The 14,740-nt window shown below is 38.1% G+C and overlaps 1 pseudogene; it reads left to right on the forward strand.

The window, feature by feature from the left end:
* The first annotated feature begins 10,943 nt into the window (after positions 1–10,943).
* On the forward strand, positions 10,944–14,596 carry LOC107525604 (protein-S-isoprenylcysteine O-methyltransferase-like; annotated as a pseudogene).
* The last annotated feature ends 144 nt before the right edge of the window (positions 14,597–14,740 follow it).

The following is a 14,740-nucleotide window of genomic DNA, read 5'->3' on the forward strand; positions in this document are numbered from 1 at the left end:
CTCTCTCTCTCTCCCTCTCCCTTCCTCTCTCTAAAATCAATAAAAATGTATTTTTTAAAATCTGTTTTCAGTTATAACTCAAATGTTCAGCTTGAGCCACTGCTTAAGCCACCTGCAGTTGTAAAGGAGCCATTTGGAATGAGCATTAATCCTTGAAGCTCGCTTAGATGGTTCTCTGTTCATTTGTAGACCTTGTGAAACGGAGGGTTAAAGTCTCAGTAGACCTAAGGCAGCCACAGGTTCAGTCCTTTATTTTCAGTAAATGGTTGCTTTTGTATTTTTTTAAACTTCTCGTGTTGAAGCCAAAGCACTTTAATCCTCCTAATGTGTTACAGGGTAACGAGGCACAAGTCTCTAGCTGGGGGCTCTCAATATGCCATGCTGACCACTCCCAAAGTGAGGAAGGCTGAAGGCGGAGAACAGGGGTGGCTGCGGCTTCCCCATGCTCTCCCCCCTCCTGCACCCCTCCCTGCTGTCAGCCTAGAACACGCGTGAGCTGCTTAAGCCCAGGAGGTGAGCTGTTTCTCATTCATTGTAGAGAGCAACCAAAGCCCTATGTTCTTGAGCCAACAGTTTATCTTCCAATCCTTCTGTAAATAATACAATCGATTTCCCCCCCAAAAAAATCACTAACGGTGTATGGTCAGAGAGGAGAAATTGGAACTGTGTACATGGGCCACATATATCATCGTGGGCAAAACAGCTATTCAGCTCTACTACCATTTTGAGTGTGAGAAGCTACAAAATTTTGTTCAGTTTGATTGGTTTTTCCCTAAGCCTTTCAGTTTATCCTTACTCATCTCTCCTCCAATAACTTCGCATTCTTTGTTCAGTCAATTTTATTTTTCTCTTTCTGCCTCTGCCACAACAATCCTACAGCGTTGTTCCATATGCCTCTTATCATCACTAATTTTTCCAACTGTGCTTGGGAGTTTCTGAAAATATTCTAGTGGGTCCAAGAGTTGTTCTATGAAAATTTCCACATTTCATTTTTTTATTATAAAGTTAAAAAAGGGAAAAAAAATGATCATCAGGATAATTTTTCAACTTAACACTGCGACAAAATTTATTTGCATCTACTGTAAAGTGGCTCTTCCACGTTAGGACTAACTGATATTACAATGTTCTGTAGAAATGAACATTTTAAGAGTTCTAATAGAGATACGTAGTGAGAGGGTTTGTCCTGACCCATTACATCTTGTCTTAGTAGTAAAGACAAAGCCAAAATAAGACAAAGCCAAACCTTCATTACAGCAGCCGGGACCATATCAGGTTGTGAGAGAATGTGTTTGGCAGATCTTGTATTTGTAGATAGAGGGAAGGCTAAAGCAGTTCATTAGCAATGCATATTAAACAATGAAGACTCAGTCTGCTCTTGATTTCAATAGTAATTGTTTTATATATTGTAGTCGAAAATCTTGGTTCCCCAGCAATATCTCCCATTGCTTACCTTCCTCTTTCCCAGAACGCGATTACGCCAGCCATCTGTCCCCTCGCATGGCCGTGCCCTGGCTCCTACCCCTTGCCCCTGTCCCTTTCTTATCTGCGTAATGCCCAGCACATACGCATTCAGAAACTACAAACACTGAAATGGCACTTCTTAAAGTTAATCTGGTGCTTTGTCCTATGCTTTAAAAAGAACAGTAATTGATCTAGAAAATAAAAACAAAGTCAACTGTACCAATTTTTATAACATACTCATGCAAAGAGTCAAAGTCTGCATTAGTATCACTAAAGGCCAATTTGGAAACTGATCTAATATAAAAGTGGGCTTGGGTTACATCATTCTACTATGAAAGCCAACTTTAATTTTAGGTTTGGCAAAATAATATCATCTTTTTTTATTAAATTATTATTGTAAAATTTGAATTTTTGACAACATCATTTTGTTTGTATTTAATTTGTACATTGATTTTGGTTTTAAAATTGCACAAACCCCATACAAAAATTGGGCTTAAACCTGCTTAACAGGTTATTGAGCTTACCTATCTCGTCTAAATCAGGTGGATGTTTTTTGGGAAAATACTAGCAGAGAATATGGAGGGAGACCTTCTGTGTTTGAATTCTACCTTCGCCATGCAGGGGCTGGAAAATATATAAACCCCTATAAAAAAAGACAAATACCAGCACTTCCTTAGTCTGTTGTTATAATCTCTTTGGTTGATAATATACAGGAGGGACTTAAAACAGGACTTGACACATAGAGTGTGCAAGAGTTAGTTTTTGTTTTCGTTATTATTTATTATTTCTATTATTTTATCATGAGCAATAATTGGGGTTGGTATTTACTGGAGGTATGAGCCTTGAGCTGATGACTACTATAAAGCAACCAGTAAAAAAATCTGATGTTCACAACTTTACGTCTAAATAAGCTACTATAAGACTAGTCATTCTGCTGTGATTACTGGGTACTGACTATCTTAACCTGTTTGGGCTGCTATATAACAAAACACCAAAGACTGGGTGGTTTATAAACAATAGAAATTTATTTCTCACAGTTCTGGAGGTTGAAAGTCTAAACTCGAGGGGCCAGCTTGGTCAGGTGAGGACCTTCTTCTTGGTCAAAGATTTCTCATTGTGTCCTCCCATGGCAGAAGGGCCTAGAGAAGCCTGAGGGGTTTCTTTTGGAAGAGCACTAATCTCATTCATGAGGGTTCCACCCTCATGACCTAAGCACCTTCCAAAGGCCCCAACTCCTAATACCATCACACTAGGCATTAGGATTTCAACCTGTGAATTTGGGAAGACACAAGTATTCAATCTACAGCACAAACCAAGTTTCAAGTTAGTGTATAAAGCTACACACATAACCCACATTAACTTACCTTCTCATAAATGTTTTTCTAAGTTAATTTCTATTGGTTTGCTTTTGGCTTTTACCAAGTGTTGACATTTTTAATTACCATATTTCTTTTTAACAGATGCTAGGTTATTCACGAGTTATTGCTCTCCCAAACACCAGAGGTCTCAGAAGGCACAGTTCAAACTAATTTTCCAGAAAAATTAGAAATTTGTGGTTGGATTTATGAATAATTGCTCCAGCTTAGCCATTAGGACCTTATGCCTTGGTGTGGTCACCTGAAGATGACATCTCTTAAAACTGCTCTGCCAGGTGATTTATACCAGCAACTCAGGCTTAGTTCCCCTGCATGGTCCCTGGAAACTTAAAGTGACCAACTGCATGGAATGGAAGTCTCATCAGCATTCCCCCCCTGCCCCTAATTTATACCAGTTCCCTTACAGATGATCCCAATATAAAACAGAGGCCTGTCCACGGAGAAAACTTTCATTACTCTCTTGTGTAGTTCTTGCCTTTGTTTGGATAATCTTCAAAATGCGAGCCAGATAGACAGATAAATGTTAAAAAATGTTACTAAGGCTTCTGTCTATACCACAAGATCCCACTTTTATAAGTGCTTTTTTATAACAACAACAACAAAATGTCTTTATTGATTTCAGAGAGAGGAAGGGAGAAGGAGAGATATATAAACATCAATGATGAGAGAATCGTTAATTGGCTGCCTCCAGCAGGCTCCCCACTGGGGATCGAGCCCGGGCCTGTGCCCTGACCGGAATCCAGCGCAGATCTCCTGGATCCTAGGTCACGCTCAGCTGCTGTGCCCCGAGCCCACCAGGCTCAGATGTGTTTTTTATGCAACTCAGCCACAAAGGACCTGGACAAAAGTCATCCCTGTTGACACAGCTGAAAACTCATTTCAAATGTTTCTTTAATGTAAAATTCCCCTCTTTTTATATGCAATAGATAATTTGTTTAAAATCAAGCCAGTCAACAAAATGATCTAACAGGCTGAAGGACTTTGTGCTGCTAAATAACCAAAATCATCATCACTTAATTAGCATAGGTTATTATTAAACAAAAACCAAACAACATTCTTTAAGAAATATTTAAAAATAACATGGATATGTACTATTTAACTTCAAAGAAACTTAATCCTAGTTAAATTGTCTGAATAAATTTGCTGTTTAGTAATGAAATTGTTCCAGTATTCTTTCCCATATCTCTAAAATTTATTAATTTTCACTTATTTAACAATTATTTATAAACAAATCACATTGAGATAGAGATTTGATAAATCAAAACATTGAAAAACTAAATGTGTATAACAAGAAATATGAAATTTAGTAAAAATTCGATGCTTTAAAAGATATGTACAACACAACTTTTAATAATTGTGTTCAGTTTATGCTAACTTGTTTGAAAAACTCGGTTTGATCAACATTTGCTTAATTTAGATGTTTTTAAACATTTTTGAGTCTCTGCAAAAGAGAAAGATTTTTCATTCACCAGTTACTATTAACTTGCTGATCCATGTTATTAATCAATAAATATGATTCCATCACAGCACCTGTGCCCACAGTGAGGAAACAGTGTCTGCATTTTCCTTAAATGTGAAGTATTCATTTGCTCACGCTGAAATACTTAGATTCATTCAAAAAACCTCTGCTTTTTTTTAATTTTTATTTTAAAAATCCATTTGCCTGATATAGTTTTCATTTAGATAAGATTTAAAAGAACAAAATTCAAAAAAATGAAAGGGCCTTTGAGAAAAGATGCTATCTTTTCTACAGAGCCTACTAGAGTTTTGTTTTCAATTTTAAAATAATTAATAAATATCAAGTGATGTCATATAAAGCTACAGTAAACAAAGATGGTTAACCTAAACTGGTCAATTTCTCCACAAGCCCCAAAACACAATGTCTTTCCACTGTGGTTCTCTTATCTTAAGCAGCAGAAAATTATTTATTAATAACATTATATAATACCTGAATTAATAGTATTTTTATCTAATGCATAATTTGCAATAAATATATACTTGTTGAATGAACTCATGAAAAAACAAATAGCATTTTAAACAGATAATGAAAAATAATTTTTAAAACATTCCAAAAGAAGCTCACAGATACTCACTTTTAAAAAAATGAAAGCATAGCACAAAATTTCAGTAGCGTATGTAACATGTTCTCTGTATTTTAACTTTCATTTTTCTAATATATATTAAATGTCGAAAGTATTTGCCTAGCAAACATTTTTTGAGTTTAATACTGTTTTTATTTCTGAACCTTGTCTTCATTTATCATTCAGTAGGTACGCCCAGACCAGTTTCCTGGGCCGGATTCCGGGAGCTCGAAGGGAAGCCAGACCGTCCTTGCCTATGGTTCTTAGAGGCTGGCGCCGCCGGCAGGCGGGGTGAACGCAAGGACCAGACACTGACAATTTCTCTCTAGGACCACACGGGGGGACGCCCTCAAGCGAGAGTCAAGAATTCTTCCTGGAGCCTCTGGAAAGTTTTCACAAAGTGAGTTTGAGTTCATCAATGAGTACAGCGGTGCCTCGGTTTTCCAATGTCTCCGTTGTGGAACATTTCCGTTTACCAGCTCTGTAAACCCAGAAATGCTTCGGTTTTCGAACTCGCCTCGGAAGTCGAACACGCCCCATGGCTTCCGCTGAGGGCAAGAGCCTGAGGCCCAGCTGTCGGCGGTCGATCCCTCGGTTTTCGACCGTTTCAGAACTCGAACTGTCTGCCGGAATAGATCACATTAGAAAACCCACAGAGGTGCCACCGGATGGGATATAGGGAAGGATCTGAAGTACATTTTAGCGGAGGGAATGGCCTATGAACATGAAGCCCACTCCGCTGTGGTGTAAGCGGCTGAGCAGGGAGATGCGATGGCGCTCAGGCTGTGCTACCTGCCGGGCAAGGAGAGGGGTGAGAAGATTCATTGCCAGATAAAGAAGCAACTGAGAAGTGACTCTTCTTTGAAAGGTCTCTGCCCACATTTCAGCAGGCAAATTGTTTATGTCCTGCAACTGGCAACACAAATTATAGACAAAGGATCCTGAACTGACAGCCCCGGCTAAAGCACCTGTCTAGCACGTTGAGAAGTGTACTACACAGAGCAAGTCCCCGTGGGTGTCCCCTGATAACCACTATACTTACATTAAACAGTGAACGCCCATGTCAGAGGAGAATGCAAAGCACCCAGATATAAGTGCAGGCGCCCATACCAGTGTCCATTGTGGGACCAGGATAGCAGGAGACTTGTAGAAGGAAAATATCAGTATCCTGAGAAAAGACAACCATGACCATCCTCACTGATTAAAGGTGTTTTATCAGCATTTTATGAGTGAGGAAAACTGGCTATTGTTAGTCAATTATACCAGTATGGATTCTTTATTATTGTCATGTAGAGATACATGAATTATGATATAGCAAGAGAAGTATGATTTCTCATTCAAACTCAGAACTTGTCATTTTGAACAAATTATTTTTGTTATCAGGGTAATGTCCTTAGTCAAATGCCCCCCTACAGATATTGTTCTAGACAAAGATACATGATCTGAGTGGATACTATTTCTACTCCCTGTATATTGCTAACTGTCCTGTTCTAGTATAATTCTTCATACCTCACTCATATAATTTAATTCATTCTTTCCAAAACTCTGTGAAATTGCAGCTTTTTATATCCACATTTTACAGCTGGAAAGGGGAGATATGGTAACATCTTGAGATGCAGGTAGGTTTGAAAATATATTATTTTCTCCAGTGAAATGTCCCAGACAAGACTGGTTGGTTATATAGACTTTATTGTGTTATTGTGGTTTTAAGGAATCTTCACTTTTAATAATGTTTTGTATATACAAAACCACACTGTTCTTACTTAAGAAGTTGGTCTAGTGTTTTCTTTCCTTCCTGATCTAGTAGCACATATTGCATAAGGTATTTTTATGTGTCATTTATCCCATGTGTACCTCCCCCTTTCTTTCACCTGTTTGAAATTGCTTGGTGCTTTCCTGCTTTATGCACCTTCCTTTTCAGACGAATCTGGTTTTGGGACAGAAAAAAAGTACTAAGTAACTTTATGAGTTTTGTGGAATTAAGATCCGGTATTGAAGAAAGCCCAGGTGTCACTTAGTGGGAAATTCCCTTGTGGAAGAGCATTTCTTTTAGGATTTTCAAGGGAAGAAGGGCCAGAGCTCAGCGGTAGTTAATGAGAATAAAACACAATTTTCAACACTATGCACAAAAGCTAATTTTGGTTTTGCATTGTACTTTTGTTAGAATACCATTATTATTATTATTATTATTATTATTATTATTATTATTATTATTATTTTCCTCCTTTGGGAAGTCTCCCAAGAGGGGAGAGAAATCCCGTGGCATGCATTAGTAAGCACATTCCAGCAGATGGCAGCAAAAGATTTGGCACCTGGGACTATACACCAGGAACATAATCATTAATACTTTCGGGATATTTTACTTTGCTTAGAGTGATTTTAAAAATACATTGAAAAATAAAGCACTTTTTAAATAATTTCATAAAACTTTTTGAATAATAAGCTTTCCCTTTATATCAGAAAGTTAGAAATTTAGTAATTTAATGTGACAATAAATTTTTTTAAATAAATATTTTAAAAGACTGTATAAGCTGCGTACCTGCCAGTCCATTCCCTACTCCCAAGTTCAGCCATGATCATTGTTAATAGTTAGGATTCTTTTCCATACTATTTTTCCTATGTACATAAAAGTGCTCACGGTACATGTGTTGTTCTATAACTTTTTTTTTTCACTTGCATATCCTTTCACATTAATCAACAGTTGAATTGTGCATAATTCTATGGTTATACAATTATGTATATTTAAAAACCATTATTCATGTCCCTTTAACTTTTCTTCTAATTTTTATGAGAAACCTTGAATAAAGGTTGTGGCATACTTACTTATTTTTGATAAAATCCTAAGGGTGGAATCATTTAGTACATGCACATTAACTACCTTTATGCTTATTGTCAAAATGTCTTTCAGAAAAGTTTTTATAACATACACTCCAATGTACATAATAAGAAAAGTTTTCACCTAAATTTATTATTTAGCTACTTTTATTCTTCCCAAGTGAGATGCAATTTTGTTTGCTAGATTTTTCTTATTTTATCCTGTGCAAGTCCATTTACTTTCTCTTTTAAGTATAATTTCATATACTGGTACAAATAAAGAGAAAATGTCAAATAAAAACATAAATTTAAAATATTCTTTTTAGTTTTTAACAGGAAAAATTAAAGGTTAAATGAAGGAGCAATTCTTTAAATATAACTGGAATATGTTCTGTGGGTAAAAAACTTTTCAAATTTCCTTAATTATATAACTATTCTTTCTAGCATTAGGAAGAAACTAATATAGTTCTCTTAAGGAAATCCATTAGCTCAAAGGAACTAAAAATAACATAAATCAAAGCTCTTCATGTTTAAAACAGGCTATAATAAATGCTAAGGCATTTAGCATTCAATGGCACTACATTTGCCCAATCATGGGTTCCATTTTCCACATTTTACATATATGTACTATAGTCAAAGTTAGAGTAAACTTTGATAAAAACTTTATTATGCAAGTTTCTTAACCTTAAAATAACTTTTTGTAATTCCTGAGTAAATATATAAGTTGATGCTTTTATTTCTTGGCCTGGATTCAAATGTCAGCTTTCTGTTTTGTAACAGCACATTCATCAACCTGTAGCCCACTGGGTTTTTCTATTATGCAGAATGAATAAAGAATGTACCCTGTAAAATCTGATACAAACTTTTTCCTGCATTAAATATTATAATGTCTCTTTTCCTTCTATAATTGAAGCCCATACGTTTTTTCTTTTCTTTTTATATTTTTGCTGAAATTTAAAATTTTTTTATTTTTTAACACAATTTTCCTTTTAAAAGCCAATGTTAGAAAAAGACATTTTTCCCTATTAACTATAAGTGAATCTGGTTTGTTTCTACTTTTGTTACTTGCTTTCTTTTAAATTTTGGAGTGATGTGTGTCTGGGGTTGGTAGGTGTTAGGCAGAAATCAGTGATGTATGCTAAGTTATAGATAGTACAGACTTTGCATTTTTTATTTTTATTTTTTGAGAGGGCTTATACTGCAAGTTTGAACTCACATTTTCAAAAATGAAATTTCACTGTTTTAGATGAAGTGAGACAATGAAGTAATGAGCCTTGATTTTACCTCTGGCCTATGACCATCAGTTTTAGAGAAGAATACATCAGCATTTGTGTATGTGTTCCATTGTTGGACACATTTCATTATCACAATTTTATTCTTTACTTAATCAAATATGCTTCCTCATTTTCTATACATTGACCTAGTTCTATTCTGTAGAATTTCAGAGAATAAACCTAACCCTCATTTCACATGATAAAACTTCCGTTTTAAGAAAGATTGAGCACACTCCCGAAATCAGTCATTTTGCTTTACTGCTATTTCTCATCACCATTCTAGTTGTTCTTTTCTGGAAAATATAATTTGATTTTGTCTTTCTAGTGTTGTGTCCAAAGGTTGACAGAATGACCTAGATGTGGTTAACCTGTGCAGAGGAATAATCCATTTTAAGGTCTGAACACTGCTAACAGCCTGAGCTTAGGTTAGCATCTTCCTAGGAGATGGTTCCACTCTTGGCTCATGTTGTAAACTTGTAATCAACCAGATGCTGTGACTTTTCTAGGTGCCATGTGATTCAAAAGATTTTTTGAACCTAATTGTAGAATTTGATATTTTAATGGGTTAAAAACCATCATCTGGTTTGGGGCATCTTTTTAAATCAATTTTTCAATCTACAGAAAACTTCTTGAGTTCTATCTTGTCATCCAGCCTACTATTTTTCAAGTTGGTATTATCTGAAATTTAACAAGTACATATATGTATGTGGCATGTGTTCATACAAGCTGTTACTAAAAAGTATCATTAGGATATTTAATTTATGCATAATCATGGTTGCCTTTCTAATCAGGTTCAATGAAAGGTGATTTTGCTATTTCCCTGAGGTGGTGAATGTAGACTGCTCTTTTAGAATTGTGAGCCTGAGGAAACAAGGTAAGAATTTCCCAGGTTCTTATGAAACCTGAAAACCAGTTTTCCTGAAACCATAATACTTAAACTGTCTACCATTACTGGAATACAAGTCTACTTTGGATGAGAGCTTTATTACTGAGAATGGACTAAACGCTCTAAATAACTAAACTTGCAAGTGTTTATATAATTATAAGTAATAAAAATATAAATACAAGTTAAAGAAATACAGAACTCCATGACTACACAACTGCTTCTGAATCTGCCTTTACACTCTATTCAGGCAAGTCTGTGTTTTATTATTACACACACACTTCATTTGGGAAGCATCTTTTAAATAGAAATGTCACTTCCTTCAATCTTCCCACATACCATTATTCAAAACCCTTTCCCATAGTTACATCCTCTGCAAAACCTTTCTTTCTTTTTTCTTAAAATCCTCACCCGAGGGTATTTTTTCTATTGCTTTTCAGAGAGAGTGGAAGGGTGGGGGGGGAGAGAGAGAGAGATCAATGTGAGAGAGGCACATTGATTGGTTACCTCCCACATGTGCCTCGACTAGGGCCAGGGATTGAACCTTCAACGAAGTAGATACCCTTGACCAGAATTGAACCTGAGACCCTTTAGTGAACTCATGAATGGTAGAAGAGAAATAGCTCTACAGCTGATATGAAAAAAGTGTTAGTGATCTGGATAAAGACCAAACTGGCCACAACATTCCTTTAAACTAAAGCCTAATTCAGAGCAAGGCCTTAACTCTCTTCAATTCTGTGAGGGCTGAGAGAGGTAAGGAAGGTGCAGGAGAAAAGAGTGAAGCAGAGGTTGGTTCATGAGGTTTAAGGAAAGAAGTCATCTCTGTAAAATAAAGGTTTAGGGTGAAGCAGCAAGTACTGATATAGAAGTTTTAGCAAGTTAACCAGAAGACCAGCTGAGATAATTAATGAAGGTGCTACACTAAACAACAGATTTTCAATGTGTACAAAACAGCTTTATATTGGAAGAAGATGCCATCTAAAGCTTTCATAGCTAGAGAGGAAAAGTCAGTGCCTGGCTTCAAAGAACAGGCTGAGTCTCTTGTTAGGGCCTAATGCACCTGAATGCAGCTGATGACTTTAAGGTGACGCCAAGGCTCTTTTACCATTCTGATGCTAAATCTACTATCTGTGCTTTATAAATGGAAAAACAAAACCTGAATGTCAGCACGTCTTTTCACAGCATGGTTTACTGAATATTTTAAACCCCCTGTTGAGAAAAAAGATTCCTTTCAAAATATGACCGCTCATTGACAATGCACTTGTTTACCCAAGAGCTCTGATGGAGATGTACAAGATTAATTTTTTAAATGTTTTAATTTATCTTTATTGTTGAAAGTATTACAGATGTCCCTTTTTTCCCCATTGATCCCTTCCACCCTGTACCCCCCACCTCCAGTCCCTCACCACACTATTGTCTGTGTCCATGGGTTATGCATATATGCATATAAGTTCTTAGGTTACTCTCTCACCACCCTCCCACCCATCCACCCCCTCCTTCCCTCAGAGATTCATCAGTCTGCTCCATGCTTCTGTGTCTCTGAATCTATTTTGTTTATCAGTTTATCTTGTTCATTAGATTCCACAAATGAGTAAGATCATGTGAGGCTTGCCTTTCTCTGACTGGCTTATTTCACTTAGCGTAATACTTTCCAGGTCCCACTATGCTGTTTCATAGGGTAACGGATCCTTCTTTTTCACAGCTGCATAGTATTCCATGGTGTAAATGTCCGAGAAGATGTTTGACATGATTTCAATCTTCTTGAACTTGTAGAGACTTGTTTTGTGTCCTAACATGTGTTCTATCTTTGAGAATGTCCCATGTGCACTTGAGAAGAATGTATATTCTGCAGCTTTGGGGTGAAATGTTCTGTAAATGTCAATCAAATCCATCTGATCTAGTGTGTCATTTAAGTCACTGTTTTCTTGCTGATTTTTTGTCTAGAAGATCTATCCAGCAAAGTCAGTGGGGTGTTAAAATCTCCTACTGTGACTGTATTGCTGTCGATCTCTCCCTTAAAGTCCTCCAGAAATTTTATATATATATATATATGCTGTCTACAAGAGATCCATCTCAGAGCAAGATTAATATTGTTTCCATTCCTGCTAACATAACATCCACTTTCAAGTTTTATTATTTAAGAAATACATTTTAAAAATCTTTATTGTTGAGAGTATTACAGCTCTCCCCCTCTTTTACCCCATTGCCCCCCTACACCTGGTCCCCACCCCGCCCCAGCCCTTTATCACCTTATTGTCTGTGTTCATGGGCAATGCATTTATGCATATAAGTTCTTTGGTTAATCTCTTTCTGCATCCTGTCTCCCCTTCCCTCTGAGATTCGTCAGTCTGTTCCATGTTTCCACGCCTCTTGTTCTATTTTGTATTCCTAAGTTTATTTTGTATATTAGATTCCACATATGAGTGAGATCATGTGATATTTGTCTTTCTCTGACTGGCTCATTTCTCTTAGCATAACACTCTCCAGGTCCCTCCATGTTGTCTCAAAGGGTAATAGATCCTTCTTTTTTTTTAGAGCTACATAGAATTTCATTGTGTAAATGTAACACAGCTATTTTATCCACTCATCTATTGATGGGCACTTGGGCTGTTTCCAGATCTTAGCTATTATAAATAATGCTGCTATGACCATAAGGGTGCATATATTCTTTCTGGTTGGTGTTTGGAGATTCTTAGGATATATTCCTAGAAGTGAGATCACTGGGTCAAATGGCAGTTCCAATTTTAATTTTTTTGAGGAAATTCCACAGTTTTCCATAGTGGTTTTACCCACAGTAGAGCTTCTTTCAAAGTTGAAGTCAGTCCTCTCACATTCTGCCATTGCTTTATCAACTAAGTTTATGTGATAATCTAAATCTTTTGTCATTTCAACAACCTTAATAACACCTTCACTAGAAGTAGATTGTCTCAAGAAACTACTTTCTTTGCTTATCCACAAGAAACAGCTTCTCATCTACCTATTAAAGTTTAATCATAAGATTGCAGCAATTCAGTCACATCTTCAGGCTCCACTTCTAATTCTAGTTCTCTTGCTGTTTCCACCACATCTGCAGTTATTTCCTCTAACTTTGGAAGTCTGGAACTCCTCAAAGTCATCCATGAGAGTTGGAATCAACTTGTTCTAAACTCCATTAATGTTCAAATGTGGAAAACCACTAAGAAATGCATTTTGTAAGGTTATAGCTGCCATAGATAGTGATTCCTTTGATGGATCTGGGTAAATTGAAACTTTTTGGAAATAATTCACCATTCTATTTGCCATTAAGAACATTCATAATTCATGAGAACAGGTGTCCCAGCTGGTGGCTGAAGCCACTGTGGGGTCGGAGAGGTGGCTCTCGATGAGCAGAGGCAGGAGACCAGCAGGAGAGAGCTCTGCGCCCCTCCCCCCACCCCCTCTATTTGTCTCCCCCTCACCTCCCTACCTGTCCCCCTCCCCCATCCCTATCCTTCCCACTAAGCCTCCCAGGGGGTTGGTGCATACAGCTCCCACAGAGCTGTGAGAAGATGGATAAGAGCTAGAGAGGACGTGCCACCACAGTCCCCTTCCCCTTCCTTGCCCCCTAGGCGTGGAAGGACAAACCCTGATCTCAAAGGCTGACTTTCAGAAGATCTAGATTGCCGTGAGAGAGCTACTCTACCACAGAGGAAAGCAGACTCAGAAGTAGGTTGTCTATGAGTGCTTAGCCCTAGTTCCCCAGGAACTTGTGTTGTGTGATGGACGAGGGGGTGGCTTCCTTTCTGGCTGCCCCGTTTCCGGCTGGGGGGCCCTCTGCATCTGACCCCTATCCGACCCACAGGCAGGGAACCAGCTATCCGAGGCCAGCAAGGCCAACCCAGGGTCAGACAGTCCAGAGTCCCTAACTGGAGCTCTGCTTAGCCAGGCTCGATGAACTGCTGCTGCCACCCTACCGGCTGCCCACTAGGCTCCCAGATAGCCATCTATTAGAGCTGGCTTTCCTGACTTCTTGTTCCCATGGTGGGTCCTGCTAAATTTTAGCCAGTCTTTTTGGAATTAGTTTTGCTGGTCACATCTAGTGAATCCCCCACAGCCAGTATAGGATTTCCCCTCACACTGTGGTTTCAGTCCCTGGAAAGCCTTCTTTCTAGTCCCTGACTTGATATGAAACCAGTGGCTTCCAGGTATATGTGCTCCCTCCCTGTCGTTGTTCCGGTGTTCTAAATACTTAGTCACAGTAGTCAATAATCCCGAAAGTCTGTCCTTGGAGTCCTTTCTCTCAAATCACAGTCTGGAGTACACGTAGCTGCTCTTTCTTCTTGGATAGTGTTCACACCTGAAAATATGTTTTGGCCAGAACCTGAAGCCAATCACCTGGCTCGGTGCCACAGGCCTGCTGATGGTGGCCTTTGGAGAACGTCTGAGGAAAGTGGCAATGTTTACAGTTTGTTGCAATTTCAGCCATGGGGTACAGAATGAAAAATCAGGAACCCATAGTCTGGTGACGAGTGTATACCTGGTTCTGGCATCCTTTGGGTGGTTTTACTGGAATGTTGGAGCCCAGGTGATGCTGTGCAACCCCATCTGTGGCACTGGCTGTGCTCTGACAATGTGGTGAGTCTTTTGTGATCAAACAAAATTCACTGCTTTGGAGGGCAGTACCTGGAGTATAAGAAGTGGGTGCCCACAAGTCTGCCTATGATAAAAGGGGTCAAGGTGGAGCTATGACATGCCCATGCTGGGGCGGGGGTGGGGCCTCCCATTCCATGCAGCCTGTGACAAAACGGCCTCCGGTTGGCCACTCTACAGAATAAATTTTCTTAATCATTTTATGTTACCATTTACTCTTTGGGAGTATAACTCAGGAACAAA

The sequence above is a fragment of the Miniopterus natalensis genome, chromosome 4 (assembly GCF_054644295.1).
Source record: "Miniopterus natalensis isolate mMinNat1 chromosome 4, mMinNat1.hap1, whole genome shotgun sequence".
Classification (NCBI taxonomy): domain Eukaryota; kingdom Metazoa; phylum Chordata; class Mammalia; order Chiroptera; family Miniopteridae; genus Miniopterus; species Miniopterus natalensis.